We start from the raw sequence: 13,530 nt of genomic DNA, 5'->3' as shown, positions 1-13,530 counted from the left end.
TTCCCTCTTTCATGAGATAAATCCAAAGTTTCTGTAGAATCAGAGTAATGGAATCATTTGGGTTGGAAGGGATCTTTAAAGTTCATGTAATTCCAAACCCCAAACCCACTTGGTTTCAGTTAAATTGTTCAAGAAATCATGGAATTATTTGGGTTGGAAGGGACCTTAAAAATAATTTTGTTCTATCCCTCTGGCATGTCCCCCTGCAGGGACACCTTCCACTATCCCAGGTTGCTCCAAGCCCTGTCCAACCTGGCCTTGAACAATTCCAGGGATCCAGGGGCAGCCACAGCTTCTCTGGGCAATCTGTGCCCATGTTTCACCTCTCTCACATGGAGGAATTTTTCCTGATATCCAATCTAAACTTACTTTCTGACAGTATTAAACCATTCTCTCTTTTTCTGTTGTTCCAGGCCCTTGTAAATTGTTCCATTCTGTCTTTTTGTAGATCCCTCCAGGTACTGGGAAACTGCAATTAGGTCACCCCAAAATCTTCTCATTTTCTTGTTTTATGATCATCCAGACCCTCCCATTCAAGATTTCATCAGGGTTAAACCAAGCACCAAATGAATCAGTCCTGGCTCCTTCTGCAGGAGCATCCCCATCATCCCATCTCCAGACTGGAATTCTGTGAAGGCTGTTAATTATAGCTGCAATTCCCTCTGGAATAATGACTTTTCCCTGTCCCCTCACCGCTGCTTTGTGTTCCCACATCACCCTCCAGCCCAGCAGCATCTCTCTCCAGCAGGGAAGTTAAAAATCCAGGTCTCCTGAAGGAAGTGGAATCGCAAGGGTCATTTTCGCCTCTGCAGATGCTAAATCGTGCTCTGCTGACTGCTGGAAAACCTTTCCCTCCCCCTCCCAATCCATGCAGAAGTTTTGCAACAGCAGCAAATCCCTTGATAACCCGCCTGTGCTGGAAGCAAAGCCCTCCCCAACTCAGTGCACCAAGAAGTGCAGAACATCAGCTTCCCTGATATCCCTCTGTTTCCCTCTTTTTCTCGGGAGCTCCAGGCGAGGGACAGACTTCTGAGCCAGGCTCTTTCTTCAGGTCCTAATTCAGGGCCCTTTGCAAAAGGATTAGTTTCTGTTTGAAGGGTTTTTGTTCTGCTCTGGGGTAGTATCCAGGCAGGAGAAGCCAGCTAAGGGAGAGAGGAGCCGCACAGAGTCCATTTCTGCTCCCTTTTCCCTGTCAAACTGGCAGCCTGGGGTGGATCAGCGGGACCAGGATGTTGGACCCAAGATGTTCTCTCTGCTCTTCTCTGAGGGTTGATTTGGGGCTGGTGAGAAGAAAAGTGGGGACTCAACATTTCTCTACCTCACCCACTTCCAGCTGACTTCCAGGTCCCTCTACACCCTCTCACCCTTCATTTTTCCCTGGATGGGACTAATTCATCCCTGCTGCTGCTTTTCTATTCCCAGCCCCTATCAGCAGTTCCCTGACCCTGGTGCCAAGTGCATGGTCCAGCCCATTTCGGTGCTGCCAAACTGCCTCGCATCCCAAATCCCAGTGGCTCCATCCACGTGGCCTCTTGGGACAGCTCCAAAATCCCTTTTGGGAACAGCCCCATGCAGCAGTGGTGCCAGAGATTTTATCCATAGTCCCAGCTGCCCGAGCATCTTCCATGCTTTGCAAGCCAGGCTTCTCACTTTTTCCAGCAGAGAGAGATCTCAATGTTCTTGGGCACAGCACATGGCCTCGTGTTGGAACTCCATGGATCTCCATCCACAAGATTAAATCTAGTCGTGAATCCAGAAGTTGATTCATGAGTCCATAAGCTGATCCATGGTTTGTTTTTCCTCATTGTTGGCTTCTGGTGGAAACTCTTGGCTCAAAGCCTTGCATCCAGACCTTGTGCTAGTTTAGGATAAAGGATTGCAATTCCAAGGATAGGCCTGTGGACATAAATTGGCTGTGAGAAAATCCACTTCCATGTTTTCCAGAGGCATCTTCATCTGGGCTCTCAAGCTTAGTGCATGGACTGTTCTTATCCAAAGGAAAGTCCTGCAGAAGGGTTTGATGGAGACTGGGATCATCATCCCAGTCTGAGCCTGAAGGAGCAGGAGAGAGAGAAACAATTCCATGGATTCCACACTGGAGTGTTGTTTGTGCTTTCCTGCTGTTTTGTCCCAGCTCCTCTGTCCTTCCATATTGTCCCAACAATTTCAAGCATTCCCAATCCCAAGGAGTCCTCTGGCCTTGCCACTTATGAATTCCTGGTTGACTCTTTTCCAGTCAAATGGGTTCTGTGATTTCCATGGTGATTCCTGTTTTTTCTCCTTTGTTATTCCCATGTTTTTAGTGCTGGGGGGAAGCAATTGTTACAATCCCAAAGCTTCTCCAGGGCCACCACCAGCCACATCTCCATCCTCCCTCATTCACATCCTGAATTCATTGCACAAAATCATGGAATAGGAAGAAATCATTACAATATTGAAGCTTCTCCAGGGCCACCACCAGCCATGTCTCCATCCTCCCGCATTCACACCCTGAATCCATAGCACAAAATCACGGAATCTCCTGAACTGGGAGAGTCCCACAAGGATCACTGAGTCCGACTCCTGGCCTCGCACAGGACAACCCCAACCATCCCACCATGTCCAACTTCATTATAATCCAAATTGCTGGAAGTTTCTGAACTGCCTAGAAGGTTCTACCTTTGGCCAAAACTGCTTTAAACCCTCAGCTCAAATCCCTGTGGCCCCACAACAATTGAGTGGCTCCATCATCAGGTGAATGTTTTCCCATTTCCATCCTGCCCAACGGGAAGAAACCTCCGGCTTTTATCTTTGAACAAATCTTCCAACACCCTGTGGAATTTCCTCTCCTCCCTCCACAGCTTGTGCCTGGCTCTTCCTGCTCTCCAGCTGAGCCGAGTGCAGCCTTGGGTCAAGTGTAATCATTTTTATAGAGCTGGGGATCAATAACTGCTGGAGAGAAATGCTGTGTGTCAGAGTCCCCTCGGATCCTGGAAAACCCAAGGAGCGCTACATGGAAGAGCACTTACTGTATTACTGCTGCAGAGGGATGGAGCTCCGTGCCAGCAGTTTGGCAGGGCTTTGGAAGTTCTGGAGGGATTCATGGCCAGCTTCTCTGGGAATAGGGAGAACATCCCTACTCTGCACAGCCCTTCCTCCTTCCCATCTTTCCCAAGGAACCTCCCTATTTTACAAACACCAGCTGCAAGAACACCTGGGAATCAGTGGCTTTATCCCAAGCTGATGGATAAAGCAAGGAAAGCATGGAAACACATAGATTTAACACCATTCTGCCCCAAAATTCACTTTGGGAATTTTTTTTACTGGTTTATGCTTTTTATTTCCTGTTTGGGTCTGCTCTGTTGCTATGGGCTGCTGGAAAAGCTGGAATTTCCAGGGATAAACACCTAGATCCAATCCCTGCAAAACTCTTTGGGACAAGGTGTTGGATAAAAGTCAACAGAAAAACTCTGGGAATAATCTAAGCTGGCAAAAAATTCTCCTGGGATGGAATCGAGCTTAATTTGGGTAATTGGTGGCTTGAAGAGCAGGAAGTGGGGATGAAAGGGAAGTGCCATCAGGGGACAAGTGTCCCTTTCCTCTCACATGACACTTCCTTGGTGCACCATGGGTGATCTGGGGGATGTTAAGGACATGTGGGATTTGTCCAAGCATTCCCAGAGCCTTGCCACCTGTGTCTGTTAACTCCCTCTCCTTTTCCCATCTCTGTCCCCACTGTAGTTATTCCAGTGGAGTTGGGCTCAGGAGATCACCGAGGGAGATTTCCAAGAGATTCCTGCTCTGCACGGAGAGGAAGAGCTCGTATCCCTTTCCCCACCACATTCATGGATGTGCTCTCCAGACTATCCTGAGGATGAATCCAGCTTTAGCCCTTCATGGCCTGGTCCAGCTTAATCTGGGAAATGAAAATTGATGCTTGGCTTGGTGAGATGCAGCATCATCACCTCAGGGTAGGAATCCAAGGAATGAGCAAGTAGTCATGGATGGGACTGTCACCCATCCCTGGGTGTCTTCCTCTCTCTCCCTGGTTTTCCATGGTGATGGTTTGGTGTCCCTGCAGTGGGAGAGGAGAAACTGGAGAATCAGAAATAATTTCCAGGTATATTGAGTCTCTTTGGATTAGAATTAGGGTTTGCACAAGAGGAGTTTTATAGGACCATCCTTTGGAAATCGAAATTCTTCACCATTCCAAGAGAGATCAGTTCCCGAGCTTTGTCTGCTCCTATCCTATTGCTCCACATATCAGAATGGGGATAGAGTCCTAAAATCATGGAATAATTTGCGTGGCAAAGGAACTTTAAAGACCATCTGCAAGAAACAAGGAGACCTTCAACTAGATCAGGTCGCTTGGAGCCCCATCCAACATGACTCTGAATTTTTCCAGGGGTGGGGCACCCACCCCCCTGGAATTTTTCCAGTGTTTTTCCACCCTTTCCAAGCAAGAAAGCTTTAGGGAACCTTAATGTTTCAGGTCTGTCTGAGAACTGAAATGCACTGACAGGAGTCGGGGTGGGGTTGGGAAGACATTGATCCCGTCTCCATCCATTTCTGAAGAGTTTTTCCATTCACCCATCCATACATCCATCAAACCATCTCCAATCCATCCTCTCGGTGCTGCACAGGAAGTTTTGACAGGCGGAGACGGGAATGTGCCAGGTCATCACTTCTGTTACTGTTGCAAATGAATTTTATGGATGGTTATTTACATCTGACTTTATGACCCACCGCTTTCTACTAAGGAAAGACATTTCAATCCATAGGAAAGATCTCCAGGGCCCTGGTTTTATCAGACAGAAGAATCTGATCAGAGCAGATCTTCAAGCCTGGAATTACACTGGTTGTTTCCTTCCAACACCATCATGCAGTGATTTTGGAGGAATTTCCATGCAGATTCCTTGTGCCAGAGGTTTTGCTCCATTAACATGCTTGAATGACAACTGGGAATGTGCCTCCTCTCCCTCTTTGGCCCCACTAGACCCTTTTAGGACACCTGAACCTTGTACCTGCTCTGACCGAGGCTGGTATCAGCCACGGATTCATGGCCACGGGATATTTTGACCATGGGATATTTTGCCAGTGAAATCTCCCTTCCCACTTCTCCCTCTCCTGCTGGATTGGGAAGTTGAGGTGGGATCTGTTCCTCCACCTGTCTCCCTAACCACCTGGACGGGGCTTTCTGGGTCTGAAACCACTCCTAAGCACAGGGTGGGTTTCTCCTCCTCATTTGGTCCTGATTCCCTCATCCCTAGTGCCAATGAACTCCATATTCCATCTCATCCTTACCTGAGAGAGTTTGGTTCTTCCATGATGAATAAAAAGGAGTAAACTTCATCACCTTCCCTTCTCCTCCTCCTTGCTAGAGCTCAGCTAATGGACATCCAAGTCCTGGCCCCAATCCTGATGGATTCTGGTTGTCCTGAGGAGATCCAGGCTCTGTCCAGGGTCCAAACCAGGCTCTGGAGTGGGAGATGCTGTCCCAGGGCATCCTGCCCACACAGCTGTCCCCTCACCTGATGTCCCCAAACTGCAGTGGCATAGAGCAGCTCACACCATCCAGCTGTGCTGCTTTAGCATCTCCTCAGCCCTGGTGAGGCACATCTGGGTGCTGTGTCCAGTTCTGTGCTCCTCAGGACAGGAGGGACATGGAGATCCTTGAGCAGGTCCAGAGGAGGACAATGAAGATGATGAAGGGAGTGAAGCATCCCTGATAAGGAAAGGCTGAGGCAGCTGGGACTGTTCAGCCTCGAGAGGAGACACAGCTGAGAGGGGACCTCATCCCTGTCTGTCCCTGTCCACAGGGAGGGCTCAGATCATGGACCAGGCTCTGCTCTGGGGGGCCCAGCAATGGCACAAGAGGAACAGGCAGGAACTGATCCCAGGAAATTCTACCTGGACATGAGGCAGAACTTCCCTGTGCAGTGACCAAGCCCTGAGCAGAGATCAGGGTGTGGATTATCCCTCATTTGAGATATTCCAGAACCCTCTGGACACAATCCTTGTGCTGGGTGCTCTGGGATGACCCTGCTGGAGAAGGGAGGTGAGACCAGATGATTACACTGTGGTCCTTTCCAGCCTGACCCATTCCATGATTCTGTGGCTGGACATCACTCCAACATCTGGCATGAGCCAGCAGTGACCATGGCCACACCACGGGCACCTTTGGAGCTGGTGGGGGAGATCCTGACCAGGCTGGGACAGGAATATCCAAACCCACAACCTGCTCTGCAGGCATTGGAAGCAGCAGGAAGCTGGGCACGGCCTCTCCCCCTCACAGCCTGCAGTTAAATATTGACAAGGGAGGGCTGTTTTTAAGGGATGACTGATTTTATGAGCAATCATCAAGGAACGCGGGGATGCCACGAGCTCATCCAATATCCTGTCTCTGAGAGCATCCCCTCCCAGCTGCCTGGGAGGAAGGAGTCAGCCCCTGTAATGGACACTTATCCAATAATTTGCCAAAGGGGGCAGTTTCTCGCTAACCTCAAGCGGTTTCTGTTTGGCGTGTGGCCTGAAACACAACCCTGACATCCCTCATAAATATTTATCCCAGCTGCTGGAGCAGTGGAGGAGATGTTTGACCACATCCAGCCTTTGTGGGAGTTTTCTAAGCACTTGTTTCAGAGAGCCCCCCCTGTGCTCAGGGCAAAGGGCAGCTCCTGAGTCAGCTCCAATCTCCTGCCAGGGAAGCCTCCAGGGAGGAAATGAACCTGGGATTGTGTTGGGGTGCAGTGGATCCTCTGGATTTGAATATTAAGCAGGATCACAGCATGGAATATTCACTCACTCTGTCAGCATAGGGTTTGACACGTTTTCTACCTGGCTGCTCCAGACCCTGGTGGCTTGAGGACACAGGGGCTGGCAGAGGCCGGGGTGATCTCTCCACCATGCCACCCTCCAGGGCTCCACCTGTGTGTCTCCAGGGATCAGGATGGGGATTGCCCACCAGGACTGGGAGGCCAGGGAGTGGGGATGAGGCTGGGACTCCAAAGACACTGTTTTTCCTGTGTTAGGAGTTCTTTCGGCAAGGTGTGGGAACACCCTGGGCTCCATGGCAATGCTCTGTCCTGCCCCAGACCCTGCTGTGTTTTGCAACATCCAGGCTGAAAGACCTGGGACAATCCTTGCATTCCCATCTGCTGACACTTTTTGGGAATATTGCTTTGTTTTCTGCTCCCTGTTTTCCTCCCTGGGATGCTCTGAACCCCCTCTCAAGGGACACATATTGGGGAGCCACAGCAGAGCCCCAGGGGGACCCTGTGCAGATGCCAGCCTTGCCCATGTCCAGAACTGGAGCCTCTCCCCTGCTGTTTTTGGACACATCCAGGCTCATTTGAGGTGTGGGGGTGCAAGGGTTAAGCCCTTGTCCTTTAGGAGCAATGAATTTATCTCATCACTCACTCCAGGTCCTCCACCCCCGGAGCAGCATCCAAGGAAAGCCTCCCTCCCCCAGTTCCTGGGGGCAGCCAAGCCTGAAGCCCCTCTCGCTTCCCACCAGCGGGAACAATGTTATTCTGCACCAAGGCAATTACCGCCACCTAATTAAAACCGAGGCGCGTGCCATCCCTCAATGACACGGCGGGTGGAGGTGGCAGGGTGCAGGGAAGGCGGGGAGCAGGGAAAGCGGATGCTCTGCCTTATTCCTCCCTTTTTTTTCCAGACCTCCCTCGCTACTCCCCTGTGGGACTTTGCTCCCCAGGAAGTTCAGGAAGGTGGGGAGGAGGGAGTGGGAATGGGAGGAGGGACAGAAAATAAATGGATGCTCTGGGGGGGCTTTGTCCCATCCTCTCCTCCCACCCCTCCCCTCCAACCTTTTACGCTGCCACTCAGCTCCAGAGGCTCTTGATTGACTTTAAATGTAATTAAATCGCAGGCAACCCGAGGATAATTCAGGGAGGTTTCATTGCCCGTCGGAGAGAGCGAGGCAGCGGAGACAGAGGGGTGTTAATAATGCACTTTTTATTGCCGAGCAGTTGGAAGAGGTTCAGGGAATTTGTGGAGAGGGAGGAGCCTTGGACCGGGCAGGGGAATTTGGATTGGGGTGGGCGAGTCTGGGATTTTTGGATTTGATCCCAAAAGTCCTCAGAGGGATGGGGGAATGCCCCGTGGTCAGTCAGTTGGGGCATCCCTGCCACATTATCCCATGGGAAGGCTGCACCTTTGGATCAATCCCCAAGGGATGCGAAGGTTCTCCCAGGCAATTAGTGCCAGGAAAAGAGGAAACAGCTCTGCCAGGGGAGCTTCAGGCTGGACATCAGGAAGAAATTCTTCATGGGAAGGGTTGTCAGGCATTGGGTTGGGCTGCCCAGGGAGGTGGTGGAGTGACTATCCCTGGATGTGTTCAAGGAATGACTGGACGTGGCAGGGGGTCGGTCACAGGTTGGACTGGAAGATCTTGGAAGTGTTTTCCAAGATTCTGTGAGAATTTTCTGAGAAAAGAATGAATTCATCTTGCATAGTCAGGAATGCCCAACTCAGGATGAGAACTCCTGTTTCTTTCACAGTATCTTGTGGATCCTTGCTGTGTCCCACCACATGGGGGGACAACTCTGCCTCAGATCCTCTGGGTAAACCCAGATTTTCTGAACTCTAAATTGGGTGATTTTTCCCAAACTGGTCTTTCAGCTGATGCTGATTTTTCCCACTTGTCTATTTTATTTCTGTCTCTTTTTCTTTATTCCCCCAGAAATCACTTCTGCTGCTTCCTCTGAAAGATAAACTGAGCAAATACATCCCCTGAGAATAAGTTCTTTCATGAGTTTAGCTGGGCTTCAGGCTGCCCCAAATCCAGGTCTGACAGCTCCATGCTTGGCTCATTCCAGAGAATATCTGGAGAACTCCTGCATGGCAAGGGAGGACCCAGGGGTTCACTTGGTGTGAACATGGTGGGACATCCAAAATTCTGTCTGGAGAAACAAGAAGAACAACCTGGATTTCATCAATATGGAAAAATTCCCAACAGAAGTGAAGTAGGTTGAAGGTGACTTTGAGGTTCATAAATGTTGGAGGCTTTGCTGTCACTGCCTTGTTTGGGAATGATGTTGGTTGTAAAGAAGGGTCCAATGGTGCTGTGGCACCCTCCTGTCTCTAACTGGTTTTACACAATCCTAGGTGAGTCTTACTAAGCTATGCTTAAGTCTGGGTCTGGTGGGACCTGAGGAATGTGTTGTTGGTCCACACTGGTAGACTCTGACAATTGCATGAGACAGAACTTCCTCTTCCACTTAATTTTTGTCATTTGTCACATCAGGCCACTCTGCCTCCGTTCGAGATTCAGAGGTGAAAACATGGGATGGGGATGAGTATTTCCTTGGAAAGAGGGCATGGCTGAAAGGTTTGGGGGTAGAGGAGGTCGGGCTTTCATCAAGGAGGCATGTCAAGTAGCATTTCTTGTGGTGGCAGCTGGTTCAGGGGCTGTTTCCAGAAGAAGGAACATTTCACAGTTTGTTGAATGAGAAGCAGAAGTTGCCTGAAAGGGGGATCTCTGACCCCCTGCAGAATTAGAATTGTCCATCAGAGGGGGCCCACAGGGTGCTGAGACCCAACCAGTCCATCACTGTCACCTGCTGGTTGATCCTCTTCCTAAATTCCCAAGTTTGGAAGCCTGGCTGGGCCAATGTGGCACCTTGCATGGTGCTTTGCTGTTTGCTACAGTAAAATCTCCTCTCCACTGGTGTCTTAATTTGGGAGAAGATCCTTAGACCAACCCAGAGCAATCAGCTGAACTCCCTCAAGAGTCATTACCCCTTGATGCTCTTGATATTTTGTTCCTCTGGCCACCATGGGACCACCCACAGCTCATGGAGCAGAAGATGCAAGCTGCAGCTCCCATCTTCTTCCAGGTCCCAGAGAGCTGGTCAAAGGGTCCAGGAAATGCAATTCCAGGTGTGGAGTGGGTCCCCATGCCTGGTTAGGCCAGGCAGAGCCTGCTGGAGCATCTGATGGGGCAGGGAGGGGGTGGGGAGCGGATTAAAATTCTCGTTTCTTCACGCTGGGTGAGAACGCTACAGTGGATTAGGCCGGGAGCTGCTCCTGGCTGCGGTGCTGTGCTGAATTAGCAACATGTTTGAATGAGATAAAAGGGGCAGCTTTACCCCAGCGCCCTCGTTCCGTTAATCCCACTACAGCTGTGAAATGAAGAGCAGCAGATCGGCTTTACTCCCTTCCCTGACTATTTCCTACCCTTGAGACCGAGGCAGCTCCGCACAGATTTACCAAACCTGGCCCTGCAGGCGGATTCCTGCTCAGGCTGGATGCTCCCTTTCCTGTGCTGGGCCCTATCCCAGGATTTCTTGGGATGGGAGACTCTTGGAAAATGGGGTTAGTTGGGGTTGGACTTTTGGAGAGTGGGGTTGGTTGCCCTGGGAGAGGTTCGACCACCTCACCAAACTTTACAAGATTCCGCGTTGCTGTGGTGTGTTGTCATGGATGTGCTGGAGATGGGAAACTCATCCCTGTTCCAGCAGGTCACCTCAGCAGCATGGAACAGGTGGGGTTTTCTCCTGCTTTCCCCTGGGAATCTGTCAGGCAACTAAATGGAGGATGCTCTTTGGTCCTGCAGCTGGGGCTGCGCCCACCCAACCTCCAGTTCACTGATGACACTTTACCCTGTGGTAGCACCTCTTGCTTGTTCATGGATGTCCCAGTCTGGGACTGGTCACAGCTCCAGGGACATGGACAGCATCTCCTGGTGCTGGAGGTGATCCCACCAGTGCAACTTCATCTTTCAAGTGGGTCCCAGTGTGGTTCCAACACCTTATTCACACAAGGATGTTGCAGTGTTGGGATAACTTGGCACCACGAGTCCCATCTCCTCTCATGCAAAGTGAAGTTTGTAGAGGGAGATGAGAGGAGACTGTAAATAGCCAGGTAAAGATCTGAGAGGTCTTTAAAAATAATCTTAACAATGTTTAAAAAGGATCTTGAAGGTCTTTTCCAAACTCAACAATTTGGAGGTGATAGAACTTGGAGGAAGGGGTTGCAACCAATGTTTGGGTCTGTTGACTTACTCCTGAAACGGGTTATCTCCTTCTTATCAGTGAGCCAGGAGTCACAACAGCTGGATATCACTTCCCTGGAGCTGGGGAGCTCAGATGTGTCCTTGTTCCAGTCACTTAAAGGCTGGAATTCATCCCTTCTGTTTTGGGAGCTGTCACACAGGTGTAGCCATAGGAGTGGTGCTTTTATGCTCCTGCACATCCAGGAGTTTAAATCTGTGCCATCCACAAAGCTGAGGGAATAAATTGTCCACTTGGATGGAGTTTTCTGCCTTAGGAAGAGTGGAAAAATTCCCTCAGCTCCATTAACTGGATCAGCTTGTTGTGCACCCATGGGAAAGAGGAATCTCCACTGCACACACACCCCATTTAATCCCATCAAAACACCTTTTATCCACATCTCCATAACATGGGTAGGAAAACAAACCTGCTGTAGGATTGGATCCATCTGTTTGCGCAGGAGTCACAAAGATTTGGAAGATAGATGAAGTTTGGTGGGGTTTTCCTCAAAAAATCTGTTTGTGTGGATGCAGAACTAGCTCAGGTGGAAACTGTTCTTCCAAAGGAAGGTTCAAGAGAGCACACAAGGAATCTCATGAGTTTCATCCTTACTCCTGCCAAATGAGAGACCTGACCTTTCATGAATTATTCCTCTTCTGCAATAACTTCAAAATCCAAAGGTTTCTGTGTTCCATGTTTTCAACTCTGGAAGAACCCCACTGCCTTTCCCTTCATGGCTTTGTGTCTGTTGATCACTGTTTAGAAGGTCAATCACAACAACGGGGATTCCATCCCCATCTCTGCTTAAATCTTGGCATTTCCCAACAGGATAATTGTGCAGAGAGAATTAATTCAGGTGATCTGAACATCCAGGACTTTTCTCCTTCTGTGAGGGACACTTGAGCTCCTTAACCTCCAAACCAGCAAATCCGACGTGTGAAATGAAAATTGATCTTCTCAACCTCCAAAACTCGATTCTCACCTGGGAAGTGGGAGTTGAGCTTTCTAGCCTCCAAACCAGTAATTCCCACCTGTAAAGGTGGAGGTTGAACATCCCAGAATCCAAGAGTGCACAAACCAATCACCTTTTCTGACCCAGAGCTGGAATTAGTTGATGTTTTCCTGAAGTTGTGGCCTAATTTCAGCATGATGAGCACCAAAATGTTTCTACCATGAGGAACTCCGATCCCACCTTCTCCAGGCATGGCTGATCCCAGATGGAGCCATTGAAAAGCCTCCCCCCAGCAAAGTGAGGATGATGAGGGTGGTGTGGCCGCGATCTGGGTTTGCATTTTGGGTTGGATTCATAGAATCATGGAATCACTGAGCCTGGAAAAGCTCTGCAAGATCATCAAATCCAACCTTTGACTGAATACCACCACATCAAACAGATTTCAACTCCCTTAAAATTATTTTGGTGCTGAGTTTAAAGCTGAAGGTGACCCTGGATCCCTTGGGATGAAAGGATGGTGCTGTGAGGGTGTCCTGAGCAGAGATGACACCTTGCACAAGAATCCCATTTTCTCATCTACTGCTTGGATAATCAGACGGAAGGCAGGGATCTGAATTTCCACTTCCATCCCAAAAGATGGAGCCTGTTTTTGTGTGATCACCCGCAGTTCCCCTCTGCATCCCACATTCCTGGGAGAGGTGGAATCCTTCACATCCTCCATTTCAAAGACGTCTCTATTAACAGGACAATGGGAGAATAAGCACTTTCCTTTATTCATTTCCCCGCTGTCTGATAAAATCATATTGATGATAATTTTCCTTTAATGGACCATTTGCAGTAATTATGATGCAGAGGGTGAGTAATTGGAGCTGACGCCCGATGCCTCCTATGGAACTCGGCAAACTTAATTCACTCCATTGTCTGGGAGAAAGGGAGAGAGAGGAGGGAGACAGGGGGGAGAGGCCAATCCCACAGGCCCCTCTCCCCTCCCGAATGGTCAGCAGAGCAAATTATTGCTTCTTCTGCCTCTGTAGGATTTGCTTCAGTGCATCAATTTGTGCCTTTCCCTTTTCTTCCCTTTTCCACCAGTTCCCAGATTTGCATTCTCTGTCTTGATGTCCTCATGCTCCCGGTTTTCAAGCTCCAGAATGATTTCTTCTATGTTGTCTGTTAAGTGCTTTTCCCCATCACTTACCAGCACATTCTTCTCTTGGATGTGTCCTGGAATAACAGAATTATTTAAGGTTGAAAAGTCCTCCAGGATCACTGAGTCCAACCATTCCTCAGCACAGCCAAGGCCACCACTAAACGGTGTCCCCAAGTGCCACATCCACATGGCTTTTAAATCCCTGCAGAGATGGTGTCCAGCCTGTGCCAGGGCTGGAGAGCCTTCCAGTGAGGAATTTTTCCCTAATATCCAGCCTAAACCTGCAATGGCACAACTTGAGGCTGTTTCCTCTTGTCCTGTCCCTTGCTCCTTGGGAGCAGATCCCAGCCTCCCCCTGGCTCCACCCTCTTTTCTGGGAATTGCAGAGAATCAGAAGGTCCTTCCTGAGCCTCTTTTTCTCTATGCTTTTTCTCCCA

The sequence above is a fragment of the Zonotrichia leucophrys genome, chromosome 2 (genome assembly GCF_028769735.1).
Source record: "Zonotrichia leucophrys gambelii isolate GWCS_2022_RI chromosome 2, RI_Zleu_2.0, whole genome shotgun sequence".
NCBI classification, from domain to species: Eukaryota; Metazoa; Chordata; class Aves; order Passeriformes; family Passerellidae; genus Zonotrichia; species Zonotrichia leucophrys.
Note: the sequence above shows the minus strand (reverse complement) of the source record.